The 13776-nt window shown below is 41.3% G+C and overlaps 1 protein-coding gene across 4 annotated transcripts in view; it reads left to right on the forward strand.

Annotated features, from left to right (window-relative positions):
- The first annotated feature begins 7007 nt into the window (after positions 1-7007).
- The window catches only part of TENM1 (teneurin transmembrane protein 1), a 772415-nt gene continuing 765646 nt past the window's right edge, over positions 7008-13776 (forward strand). For 2 of the 4 annotated variants that reach the window (XM_073879176.1, XM_025852677.2), the window contains exon 1: positions 7008-7487. The gene's annotated coding sequence lies outside the window, so the exon portion shown is untranslated. Of the gene's footprint in view, positions 7492-8300; positions 8368-13776 lie in introns of those variants that run through there. The other 2 variants (XM_073879177.1, XM_073879178.1) reach the window with 2 other exon arrangements.

The raw sequence follows: 13776 nt of genomic DNA on the forward strand, positions 1-13776 counted from the left end.
GACTATGATCTGGAAGTTATCAAACTAGAAGTAATTACTGAAACCTGGAAATGGGATGAGATCATCCATACTTTTTCCAAGTGTGGGTTACTGGGTTAAGAAAGGAACTGATTTGCTTGGAATAGAATAGATAATTTCAAAATACATCACAAAGCAGTTCTAAGTGATCATTCTGGATTGCAATATAAAAATCAATTTCTTATTGTGAATCTAAGGATTGAGACTTTAGAAAGAGTAAAAGACACTGATAAGAAGGAAAGCACAGCCAGTTTTTAGAAAAGAAGATCAATGGTTGGCATTGGTCTCTGGACCCTTTTACTAAACTCTTCAAAATTTTTGAAGACTCCAAAATGCTATTGTCTTTGTGGGTTATCTCCATTGATATTTATGTAGCAGAAGTTAAAACACACAGGAATTAAATAGTTATGTATCGATGCACTTAAAGTAATAGTAATAAACTCAATACATGTTAACATAAATAAAATTTTTATGAAAAAGTACTACATTTTCCCAAAGAATTTTTGAGAAGAGTTACAGTGTTATCTTTAATTCCTGGCTTAAGAGAACACAGCTAAATTCTCCTGCTTTTGCATTCAATTAATTGATGTACATTTGTAAGAGAATGTGAATGAAAGACAAACAATATCTTCATATTATTATGAAAATAATTTTGGCTACACAGATACCCTAAAATTCTCTAAGGAAATCCCAGGGTCTCTGGATCACAGAAAGGTCAAGAAGAATAAGGATATAAAAAGGTTTATAATTTGAGTGTCAGCAAATACAAAGACTTGATTGAGATCCACTGAACTGTAAATCAAATCATATCACATCTTCCTGGACTTCCCACTATCCTTAGGGCAAAATCGAAAATCTTTATCAAGGTCCTTAAACCCTTGTATGATTTTGCTCTTTTCTGCCTGTCCCGCCTCATCTTATGTCACTCCTCCTCCCCACCTCCCTTCCACTTCTTTTTATTTTTTAAGATTGATTGATTGACTGATTGATTTGAAACAGAGAGAGAAAGACAGAGAGAACAAGCAGGGTGGGGGGCAGAGGGAGAGAGAATCTCAAGCAGACTCTCCACTGAGCACCGAGCCTAATCCCATGATGTTGAGATTATGACCAGGGCCAAAATCAGGAGTCTGGAGTTTAACTGACTGAGCCAGACAAGGGCCCCTCCTTCCACTTCTTACACTCACTATACTCCAGAGGCACAGGCTGTCCTTGCATTCCTTGACATTGCCAAGATATTTCTCACATCAAATACTGTAGATCCTTTTCTCTGTGCCTGGAATGCTAACCACTACACATTCTCTAGGCCTCTGATTAGTAGCCACTTCCTCAGGGAAGCCTATCTAACCACTCCAACCTCAATCTAAATTACATCTTCTCTGCTGCTGCCTTGTCAATAGTGTTCTTTTCCTTCAGAGCATTCATCAGTTTAGAACTAAGTATCTCATTGTGGGATCGGTTATGTCAGTCTCCTACCAGTGGACCATAATCTACGCAAAAACAGGAACAAGTGTGTTTTGTTTACCACTCTGTTCCCCAGTATTTAGCACTGAATAGGCACATACTAGGTATTCTATAAATCTTTGCTTAATCAAAGTATGAATGAGAGAATGAAGACATATTTGGGAGCCTGTTTCCTTAGTCTGAAAAGAAATTATTCATGTTTATTGTGTTGCATGGAAAATAATAACATTCTAGTTCCCAATTTTCATATAAAATATGAAATCTGTTTCATTTAAAATCTGTTTATGATAGACTATCCTAATAATTGTTAGCATCTAATAGCAATTGTTAATATATGTGGCTATAAAAGTCTTCTATGGCTGTTATTAAGCATGCGTTTTAGAAGCACTAAATGCTTTAGTTATTTCAATACAAATTAATAGTTACCTGTAAGTCAATCATGATAATAATTCACTTAAAAGGTTATTATGATAAGGTCACAAAGTTAGAGAGAAGTTCAAGTGCATTTAAATGCCAACAGAACAATCCTAATTGTTCTATACTCTTTTCTTTTCAAATTCTCTTTCTGGAGTGTAATTTCATCTCTCAAACAGAAATCATGGTACATTTTGAAATCAATATTTCCCCTTTTCAACAACTGTGATAGTTAAAAAGTGCCAAAAAGTAATGTTCTTATAGGTAAAAAGTGCCAAAAAGTAATATTCTTAAAAGTATTTCCAATAAGCAGACAAACACTAGCATAAAGCCAGTTTTCAAATCTGCAAGGGAAGGCACTACGTTATCTTTATGAGGGTAGCAATTATTGTTATTGCCATATTTTTATGCATATGTATATCAAATATAAGTGAATTTCATATAAATTAAAGACTGAGGTGCCATTCTTTTCATTGTCTGTAATTTTAAATTTAACAATTATTTGACTCCATTATAGCAATAATGCAAATTAATTGCTACTGTACCCTATTGAGAAGTATTGGTTTTGAAGGTTATGATTAATCTGTATTAGGGATACATTTTATTTTGAGAGTAAGGTGCAGCAACACTGATGGAGCCTTTCCAATGAGGGATATTCTGTATGAATGTACACTTCTGTGAGCAAGGCTTGCTATGTGGAATACAAAGTGACTCGCTGAAGCCCAAAGGGGAAAAAAAGTATTTTGCTTCTTCTTGGAACTCTAGTCAGAAAAATGGATCTTCCGGATTTATTTGGATACCAAATAGAAATAGGTAAAGAGGAGACTTTGATTGGCTTGTCAGTTGTTCTCTTGAGCCTTACTTGGGTGTGTGAAAAAATAACGTGCCTGACTCTGTTCTGAACAGATGGATGCAGAATCCTGGCCACCAACTGTTCATATCCAGGCTCAAGTGAACTTCCTCCAATGTGGCCACTCTCCCTAGAGGGGCCCACAACCAGCCAGAAATGGGCACGCCCTAGCAGCAAGCTGGTGATTGCAATTTTACAGCTCTGTTTATGGAAAGTGTTTGGGTATAAAATCATTAAGCTACCTCTGCTGCTTCCAATCATTGTAGCCAAAAGTTAAGGTGCCAGCACCATTCATAATCTCTGGTAGCTGATCTCTGGATGACATTGTTATCAGTTGCAATAGGAAATAATGGTGCACCACAGTATGTATTGAAAGTGTGCCTTTGAAAACATCTTCCCATTAGACAAGCAACCAAACAAAACTCCTTCATTTCAGATAGTTCACAATGATTTTCTTTACGTAATTGTTATTGACTTTAGTCTTCTAATATTATTGTACTTACCCTCTTACTTATGAGGGTACTTAGAAACAAGATTGAAATAAGTGATATTCTCCATTATGCATTATTTGCAGAGAGTGAAACCTATGGATTAAAGAAATACATTTAAAAAAATCAAGGCCAGAACATCTAAATATTGTTCTCTAGTACTGAATTGTTCTAGGTACATGGTAATGGCCACTCAATATACGCTTGTCCATTAGTGAATTGTTCACAAACCTTTGAACATCTCTTAGCTTAAGTCTCAATTCCTTTGCCTGTTCCCAGTGTGCTGGCACAGTTCCTGGAACATAGTAGATGCTCCATAATCATTTGCTGGATTGAATTTATATAATTACATTAGTCCTGGGAATAAATGCATAAAGGTGTATATGTACATGTGTGTGGTCTTTGTTGATGAAAAGGCATAGCTCTTTTAAAATTCCTAGCAAATTATTTGGATAATATCATCTAGGCAACTGGGTAACTGTCCTGTACAGACTGCATGCTCCATTACAATTGGTTATATTTTCCTTCACATTGGGCATTCTGAAACTGGCAATTTAGTGTCCCTTCTTCCTGATATCCACATTTGAAATAGAAATTCTTGCTCCCATGAGCAAAACAACTTGAAAATTCTGCAACTTCCTGCTACTTAAATGTGTCTAGGGAATCCTTAAAGTTGAATAAATGCTTTAGGAAATCTACCTACAGTATCAGGTTGTGGACTTCCAGAAGCAGTAAATCAGTTCTTTGGAAAGGAAGAAAAGTTGACAGAGCCCTCTGTACTTTGGAATTAGAAATGGAAACAATGTTTTTGAAGGAACTAAAGGGAGGCAGCTGCAGAACAAATGAATTAAGGACTCCAGGGAGCTGTGGAAGACCGGTAAGAAAAATGAGAGGGAAGAATGTGAGAGAAAATACAAAGAGGAGACAGCAGAGGAGAGAATTAAAAAAAAATGATTAAAAGGACTGTCGAATTAAAAGGACTTGTCGAGAGAAACAAGCTGAATTTCCTTTTATGAAATCCCTAGTTAATTAACTGCCCTTTCTTTCCTGGGTCTTCCAAAAGAGTAACAAAAGAGACAGCAAGTGTGAGAGTGAGATGATCCTAGTTTTAAATCCTACATTCTATTTCCATGGCTGTTATGGTTTGTCCACCTCTGATTCTGTCAGAATTTCCTTTTCATTTATGAGTTCTTTCCTTAATCAATGGTTACAGAATTTCCTTAGACTTGGAGTGTTTTGAGTCACTGGAGAAGTGACTGGCCAGATGTTTCTTTTTCCTCCTTCTAGAACTCTTAGCTGGGAATTGGAGGTATCCTGAAAGTCTTTCCCTTCCACAGTTCAGGATTCTGGTAGTTCCTAACGAAGAATCTTTCTTTTATTTAGGATTTTTATATATGTTTTATACGTATACATGTTTTTGTTTTTTACAGAGGAGGGTAGTGGGTTTTAGGAAGGTTCGTTTACATATTCGGGGCAAGACAGGTTTTACAGCCATGCCTTCTCCCGTTGCTTTTTCAACAGCCCAAGAGAGAGATGGTTCTGGAAGCAGTTGCTATCCCCCCCCAGAGTCGAGTTGTCATCTTTTGTTTCTTTGTTGGCAGAGAGGTGGGGTGGGGGTGGGGTGATGAACGGCAGGGATCCAAAGGATTCCTGCCCAAAGCTGAAGGCGGTGTTGGAAAAGGGACGAAGGGAAAAAACAGCTCTTGATTCCCAGATTCTTTCCCCGAGTGTTCAGCTCGGTATATTTTATTTCCTCTCCTCGGTAGTGTGCCGGGCTTACAATGCACCCTCTTTGCAAATACCTGTATTAAAACCCAGGAGGATGGGAACACACGGTTCCGAGATCTCCCCCTGGCGTCACCCTATACTACCTCTCTTTCGGAAACCGAACCCGGTCCCCCCTTCTCAGGAGCGCAGAGACCCCACAGCCCGGAAGCTGTCCTCGCGCAGCTGCCACCACCCAGAGTGGAGAACAGCTGGAAGCTTTGGTGAGCGCCCACCGCGCCGCGAGCAACTCTTCCCGGTAATTAGCGCCAGCCAAGGCTCCAAATGTGCCTTATTGCAACCCCTAGCGGGCTCTCAACTCGCAATAGCTTCTCGCTTTCCAGTCCCTGCTCTTGTGGAGAAAAATTACAAACGTGAGTGCACACATACACATTCACACACGCCCTTCTTTCTTCACTCAAGAAAACCATCAGTAAACGTCTTTCTCCCAAAGAAGGTTCGACTCTGCCCGCTGTCTTTTCTTTACCTAAAGGTTATCATTACCCGCGAACACACGCGGGGCTCTCTTTGCTGCTCTGCGCGCCCCCTACCTGCCTACGGCGGGGGTGGCGCTGGGGGCGGGGGAAAGGGGTCTGGGAGTACGCAAGACTCCTGTTTCTCCAGTTAGTGCAGCTCCCCTGGCTCGGCATTTGGTATCTCCCACGGTCTCGCTCTCGCTGGGAAGCCGGGAAGAAGGCGACTGTGGGCGTCGCCGCCGCCCTTCCCGGAACCGGAGCCAAACTCCAATAGGGCGCCAACGCCTCCCTCTTAAGCCTCACATCTGGCCCAGCCATGCAGATGTTGGCGGCCGGAGAGTTCCTCCACGCGAGGCACCCCAAGTCCTGAGCATGCCCAGTAGGACTACTAAGGCTCCCGAAGCGAGTTTCTGGACATGTAGATTCCGCTTTTCCGCTTTTTAGAGGAAGCTGAAGAGGGTGGGAAAGGAGGGATCCAGGGCTTGGGGCAGCGCGCCGGGTTCGCCCGGGTACGTGCCCCTCCTGCCCGGCGGGATGAGGGGCGGAGCCGGTTGAGGAGTCCAGGGACCAGGGCGGCCTGGCAGGGCAGGAGCTGGACCGCTGCCCCCCCTCCCCCGGCCCCCAGAGGACTTTGTCGGTGCTGAGCTGACGCGCCGCCAGGAGGCTGCGGGTGGCCGGCCTTGGCGCGCTGGGGTCACACTGTCAGCTGGTGGCAGTCAGCGGTGCTCTCACACAGACGGACGCGAGAGAGCTTGCGGGTCACTTACGCACGGCACTCACGGGCTTGGCTTTTCTGGAAGGCGGGGGAGAGGGGAAAAGGAGGAACCCAAACAATTTCTCTCGCTCGCCCGCTTTCTTTTTCTTTTTTTTTGCCGAAGTTATACTGGCAAGAGACTTCACATTCTAAGTCAGTGCTGAGGCTTTACACAGCGCAGCAGTGATCACGCTCCTTTGTGTGTGTGTGCGTGTGTGTGTGTGTGTGGTATGTACGCGCGTTTGTGTATGTCATGACTATGAAACACTGTCCCAGGTTGATCTTGGGGATGATAAACACTCCTCCGAAACCCCTACCTCACCTAACCGTCGGGGTTAAAAAAAAAAAAAAAAAAAAAAAAAGCTAGTCATGAGAGTCCCCTGGCCAGGAACTCATTGTGGTACAAAATCTAAATTTTGTTGATCCATATTTCTTTCCTCTGCTCCCATCTCCAGCTTTTTCCTTCTTTCTCTCCATCCTCTAATACCCTGATCTTTCTCATCTCGACTTCCTTTCCTCTGCCCGTTACCTGCTCCCTCAGCCCTCCTCCTCCTCCTCCTGCTCCTCCTTCCTCCCCCCATCTCAGCTGCGGCTAAAACCTGGAGTCTTGGGGAAAAGGGAAAAAAAAAAAAAAACGAAACAAAAGAAAAAAAAACCTCGGCTGTAGAGCTGTCAAACCGGGCATGCTCAGTAGACAGGGCAGGTTTTTTGGTCTCGAGTAGCGGAGAAACATTTTTTGCACCACCGTTACCAGCCTTAGAGCGCGGCGGCGGCGGCCACGGCAACATCAGCCCAGCCATCAGCCGTGCAGACGCCCCGCACCCGGGAGCGCGGCCGGCTCCAGCTTAGCCCGGAGTTCACCTCCGAGTGCCCCGGGGGCTGAGCTCACCCCTTCTGCTTGCACACACACGCACACTCTCTTTCACGGACACACAGGCGTATACACACTCTCTCACACACACACGACCCTGGGCGCAAGCACCCTCCTGGCAAAGATCGTCCGCTGGCGCAGCAATAGCCAGGTTCGGTCCCTGCCTCCGGCGGCTGCCGGCTGAAAGCACCGCCACCGCCAGCCAGAGGAGAGCGATGCGGGGGCCCAAGCGGCAGCTCGAACAGTAATGTGGATTTACAGTCGTTTCCCGCAGGAACCGGCTGACACGCCTGAAGTCTCGGGCACCAGCGGCGCCCGGCGGGGCTGAGCACCTGGCGAGGGGGCGGGGGACCGCACCTGGGGACGCCACCGAAACTTGCGCCTGGACTAGGTAGGTGCGTTTCTCCCGGCCCTCATCTCCTTCCCTCTGGCTCGCGCCACCCCCCCCAAGGACTCGGGCGAACTTCGCCCCGAGGCTGCAGGCGACGGATGGCGGCTCTGGGCTGTGAACCGCGGGCTACGTCCGCTCTGGGAGTCCTGCCCGAGGTGGCAGAACCTTCGCTCCTTCTTCTCTGGGTCTCCGCCGGACCCAGGGCTCTGGACCACCCGGGCGAGGTGGGAGGTCGGCCTCGTTCGCAGTTCAAGCTTCCAGTGGGCCCTGGGGGCGCTCCTTCGGGGGCTCGCTGGGCTTCAGAGGCGACACTTTTGCCAACCAACTCCTTCGGTTGTAAAAGGGGGGCCCTCGCCTCGGCTCTCGCGCAGAGCCGGGGCGCTCTAACAAGTGGACCTGGACGCTGGGAAAGGGGGGGCTCGGTCCGAGAAGAGACAGGGGCGCCTCTCCTCTCTCTCCCACCTGGAGCGTTCGCCCCGGGCTAGGCCACTTGGGTCCCGCTAGTGCCCTCTCTCCGAGAGAAGATGTCCAGGGGCTAGGACGCACTTTAGTACCTGTTTGCTTCTGAATTTCTCTTTGAACCTTACTCGGGGAGCCCAGATTTGGGGCGGGGAGAACGCTAGAACCTTCTTCTAACCTACGCCGTTTGGGACCCCACTCGATGCGTCCTCCCTATACCCCAATCTTTGTCAAAAGAGACAGTCATTACGCAGTAGTCGGTGTTCTGGGAGCCGTCGGTTTTGGGTTAAACCACGCGCTCAGCTGCGCGGGTTTGTGTGGGGTTTTTTTGCGTTTCATCCTGAGACGTGGTCCCGGGAATCTAGTAGCGGCCAGTACATCTGCGGAGCGCCAAGTACCCTCTAGGCATCCCTGGAGAAAGGTAACCTCACTTTCTTCCACTCCACAACGGGCAGATTGACAATTCAGTTTTAGGATGCTTTTCCTAGAGGTGGAGAAGGGAGACTGTTAGCGCGACTTGGTGAGTGGATGTGTTTGCAGTCAGGAGTGTATTTAAACATTTCAGCAAACCCAGTGCAGCCAGTTGTTTACAATTGCGGAGACAGACGATCTCACTCCACTAGTAGATGTTGTCTCGACATCTATTTCGCCACCAGGAGAGTAGGGGCGGGGGCGAGGGCTGCTTTGCAGCTCGTGCTTGCCGTCGGCAGCTTCGGGTTTAGCAGATCTGCATCACTGCTACTGGCGATTTGCTAATATGTACAGAAAAACTCCTCATTTTCAATATGAAGCCGTTGGTCAGGAGCCGCCTGAACTTTCCCGGTTTTTCCCCCCCTGTGAATGTTAATCCCGAGTTGTATTTGAGGTGGCCCAAAGAAATACGAAAAGAAGTTTCTGATGCTATGGAAGGGCAATTAGTAGCCCTTACTACAATTAGTAGTAAACCCCTTCGGTTTTAGAAACCAAAAGGAAACGAAATACCTCAGTGGACTCTAATAGGTACTGTTTGATTAACATTTAATTGATCGCCTTTGTGGTAAGGGTCACAAATAGCTTCCTTGAATTTTAGATTGTTGTTCTATGATTACAACTAACAAACCAGGTACACTATACTATGAGAATCAGTCCCTAATCTTAACCTGTTTGGGGAATACATTGCAAATGTCTGCTCTATTATCTTTTGGCTGAAATATCCTGGTTCATCTCCTTAGTCCAGAGACTTTCAGTTTGGAGCCTAGGGTACTTAAGTGCTGCCAAGAATGAGTACAGTCTAAGAAGGAAAGGGTTTTTTTTATTATTATTAAAAGGAGATCCACAGCTTTACGTTGTGCTCCATGATTACCCTGCATTTGCTTGTTTGCTCAACACCCCCTCTTTGCTTTTCATATCTGCAATGTGGGGGAAAATGAATTTTTATAAGACAGAGTATGCCCCTTAAAGTAAATATCTGGAAAAGCAGAATCCTAGTTTTGCCATTTTGGTCGAAGTTTATAAGACTTTTTTGGGTGATGTGTTAACTAATTTACTATTGTGTGTTTTTTTTTTTTAAAGGTAGTTCAAAGCTTTCAAGTATGCCCAAGTAATGTTGGAAGCTTTTAATGATAATAAAAGTCACAAAATACATTTGAAGAGGGGTTCAGCTAATTTCCAAAATGAATCCATGCTTTAAATGTTAGTTCAAAGTTCTCAGATTGTCCCCCAGAATGTTTTTGATAAACAGGTGTCTCTGGAAAACAACTCTACAAAGAGATTTTTACATTTGCATAATAAAACTAACAGAATCTAGTCTGTAGAACAATGCCAGACACAGTAGAAAAATGAATATTCTTAACACATGAATTAGTATTTACCATTAGTTCTAGGTCCCAGTTATGAACATAATATGTAATGAGGCTGAAGGAAAGAAGACTTTGTAGAATCATTGTGCTGTAAGGGTGATTAAGCGAGACTCCAAATACTCAAACATACAGGAGTGTTAAAAAGTAAAATCAGATTATATGTAATTACGGTCTCATTCAAAGGCCTAATTCAGAGTCCAAGTCCAAATACCCTAGAAGTCTCATTGTTCCAATTCAGCTATCATACGTGTAAATAACACTGACATAATTATAGTTTCCTTTATAGTCATTGTACCTTTCTGATACTTTTAATACAAAGATTCTTGCTGAAGCAGAACAGCTCAGTATTTGTTTATTCTGTACAATATTACTTTAAATCATCAAACTGCAAAATATTCTTTTGACACATTGCCTCTGAACTTTATTTTCCATGACAATCTTAAAAACTTGGAAGTGTTAAGAGGGTTCAGTATTAATTAACATAAATTTTTTTTCTATTCTGATAGAGATAGCCATTAGAATCCATGTAATTTTTGCTTGAAGCTTGCTTTTCCCAAATGTCCATTAGTTTCAGTTTTTAGTTATCAAGTGCTTAATATAGATTATAGTTAATAAATCCCCTAAGGTTTCCCAAACTATTTATTTATTTATTTATTTATTTACCCACTTACTGACTGACTTGAGGTCAAAAGAAGACCAGTACTTTGCATACTCATAATTTTTAATGAAAACAAATTTTTTATAGTACTCACACATTTTTTCTCTCCCTCACTCATGTACACACACACACACATGCACACACAATCTCTAAAGAATGCCATGCATCATACATAAAACATGTATAATAATTTTATTAAAATTCTATATATTTTTTAAAATTCCTGTCACTTTACCCTCAAAAGTAGTAATCCATGCACACTTAAAAAGAAAAGAAGCTTCCCTTCATTTATCATTTGGAATAAAGGTTTGAACTGGATTACTAACAGAACTACAGGCAAATTAAATGATGAAGAATATTGTAAGAAAGAGTATTTAGCAATTCTGATCAACAGCATATATCCATAGCTGGGAATATAGGTGCTGATTATAAAAAATTAAGAAGAATCAAATTTCAGAACGTTTCCATATACACTAAGTGTTTTAAATCATCTGCAGGTTCTGTGTATTAGGTTAAACCACTATTTTGAATGTAGATTACTATTATTTTTCCTTCCCCTAAAAGGTGAAACATTCTGAATTCTGGCTTAATATATTATTTCTATTTCCTTCTGTTATCCTGGCTTAATATATTATTTCTATTTCTGTTTTCCATTGATTTTTTTTTAGAACTGAGGAAAGTAAATATCAAATAGAACCAGCTAGGACCGTGCTTAGTTTGAGCAGGTGAATGCTAGAAAAGGTTTCACACAGCTTTTGATTATTCTTAATAACCTTGATGGTCCAACCATAGGTTCTCTTCAGTATATGGTATTCTGTTATGACAGTTATATGATGTATAGAGATTTTGTAGTTTGCTAGATGCATGGTGGTGCAATTTAGCAAGACCAACAAAATTGCTCACATTTGGAATCCATGAAAAATAAGGCTGAGGAAATTGGAATTTGATGGCATAAACTGAAAATTATTGTATAACAATATTTATATCAATTGGACTGCTAACATTTTTGTGTATAATCAAAGCAAACTAGTTTTAATTGGAGATAGTAAATGTTTTTACAGTTGATTTTGGATCCCTAATATTTAAAAAATAATAATTTAGAGTTTGATAAATAAAGCCTGTTAAATTCTTATGTAACTTTAGGACTCATTTCTAGACCTGGAATTATAATCTTGGATAATTTACAATTTTTTAAAAAAAATCTGACTTTTACTTCCTGTCCAAGCTCTCTACTTTAGGTAAACAAGAGCATATGGTGAAACATGCATATATGCCAACTAACCACTACCTCTTGGATGATGTTTTCAATGTGATGTAATGATTCTGAAATATTGGGTTCTCCATTCCCACCCTACTCTAACTGTGTGAGTGGAGAAGTTAATTGGAAAATGGACATAGGAAAATGTGTTAAATAATCTCTTTTTATACTGGTGGCTCACCCCCTGTGAAGCTCTTACTCTGAGCCTTCATACTTGTGTTTATGGTAGGTATGTGCCAAGATTAGTATTTTTTTTCTGGGCGCTTATAACATGTCTCTATGGCTCTATCTCAAATATGTGAGTGAAAAGTTCCGTCAAACATCCAGCTGTTTGGGGTGATGCCAACAAACATCTGGTTGGTTGAGAGAATTTTTTACTCAGTCCCTGAATGTTTGGAGTCATTTAACAGGCTGATGAATCTTAATATCTATGCCAAAAAAAGAAAGCAAAAATAAAATGAAACACTTCAAAATAATGTAGAGTACCTTAAACACTTTCGGAGTACTATAAAATACACAATGAACTATATGCCATCCTGAATCTACAGCCTTCTATGAAATGTGTAAGATATTGCTTGCATCCCTTAACAATTACAAAAACAGAAACACACTGGCCTTTTCAACAAGCCAGGAAATTAAAAACTTTAACTTCAATTCTACCTCCCCCCTACGCCCCCGCTACTGATTCATCAGTTTAAAGAAATCAACTTAAAGAGTTTGATATGTTGGCTTCTTACAATTTTCTGCACCTCATTTTCCACCGATTCTTCCACTGCCATGGAAACTAGACGGGACAGACAGCTGGGAGTCACTAATTCAGGGTGGGAACCTGCTTGTTAATTTAATTTCATGCCAGCCTGTTGGTCCCTGAAAGTAACCGTAAAAGGCTGGGGAATTGAATTTGTGAGCAATAAATGATTAAGCAGAACAAAAATCAGTGCCATCTCTATCATTTTCCTGAAAATCTTACCGCTTACCCTGTTTGTCCCCTACTCAAGCAGTTCTTTCAAACTAATCACAGAAATAGAGGCTTGATTTGTGCATTCCTGTTGGTATTTATGTGTGCTACAGAGCGTTTTTGTTCTATGATGACATTCATAGCTGTAAAATAGTTTCATAATAGCTATTATATTGAAAAAATATGTTCTTTCAAATTATGATTTTGTAGACTTTGAAGAAGCCTAGTTAGCGATCATAGTAAAGTTAAATATAAATGATGCTTGAATTTTCCAGTAGTATTGGTTATTTTTCCTTTCCAAATATAAAAACAATTTTATTAAAATATCTATGCCCCATTTTTTTATTACAGAGACCAAATGGATTTGAAAACATTTATTTGAAATCTGTAAAACACTCATTTTACCCGTCACCATAAAGCATACTGATTGTTTTAATTTTAATTGACTAAGTTGTCAGTTGATAAGTAGTCAGCGATGAGGAAATTGCCTTTTAATGTTTCTCGTATTCTGTGGTAACATTTTTGTGGCTGATTATCACTTACAAAATTGAATTTTGGAATCACAAACTCTAATATGAGCTGAATTGCAATCCATGTTAAGCCTTTTGCGATATTATCAGCTATGGGTCCTGATAAACTAATATTTTTCCTGTGAATTTATGGCTGTAAACAAATTTCTATATTATGGCTAAGAAAGAGTGATTCCCAAAAAGGATTTTGGTGATGAAAAAAGAAGGAAGATCTATATTTATATGTCACCAGGTATTTTGACTAGAATTTCAAAATATAAATATCCCAGACAGAATTATTAATGATAGAATAGAGTAGTGATTTAAAAATGTAGGAAAAATAATATTTACATTTTTACAGTTTAGGGAATATTGATGATATTGATATCCATTTGTGAGGTATTGAATTGCATATTATTTTGTTAATTGGTTTATTTTTGTTACTTAAGCCATATTGGTATGATATGAAAATATCTGAGTAAAACATGAAAAATTCAATCATCATTGTCGAACATGTAGATTTCCTAGTATCTGTCTGTGTCCTTCTTCTGTATCATGTCCATTTGTTCTGGCCTTTCAGCAGATGCTTGGCGTTTGGATGTACAATGT

The sequence above is a fragment of the Callorhinus ursinus genome, unplaced genomic scaffold (assembly GCF_003265705.2).
Source record: "Callorhinus ursinus isolate GAN/ISIS: 27379988/994484 unplaced genomic scaffold, GSC_fseal_2.0 scaffold33, whole genome shotgun sequence".
Lineage (NCBI taxonomy): Eukaryota > Metazoa > Chordata > Mammalia > Carnivora > Otariidae > Callorhinus > Callorhinus ursinus.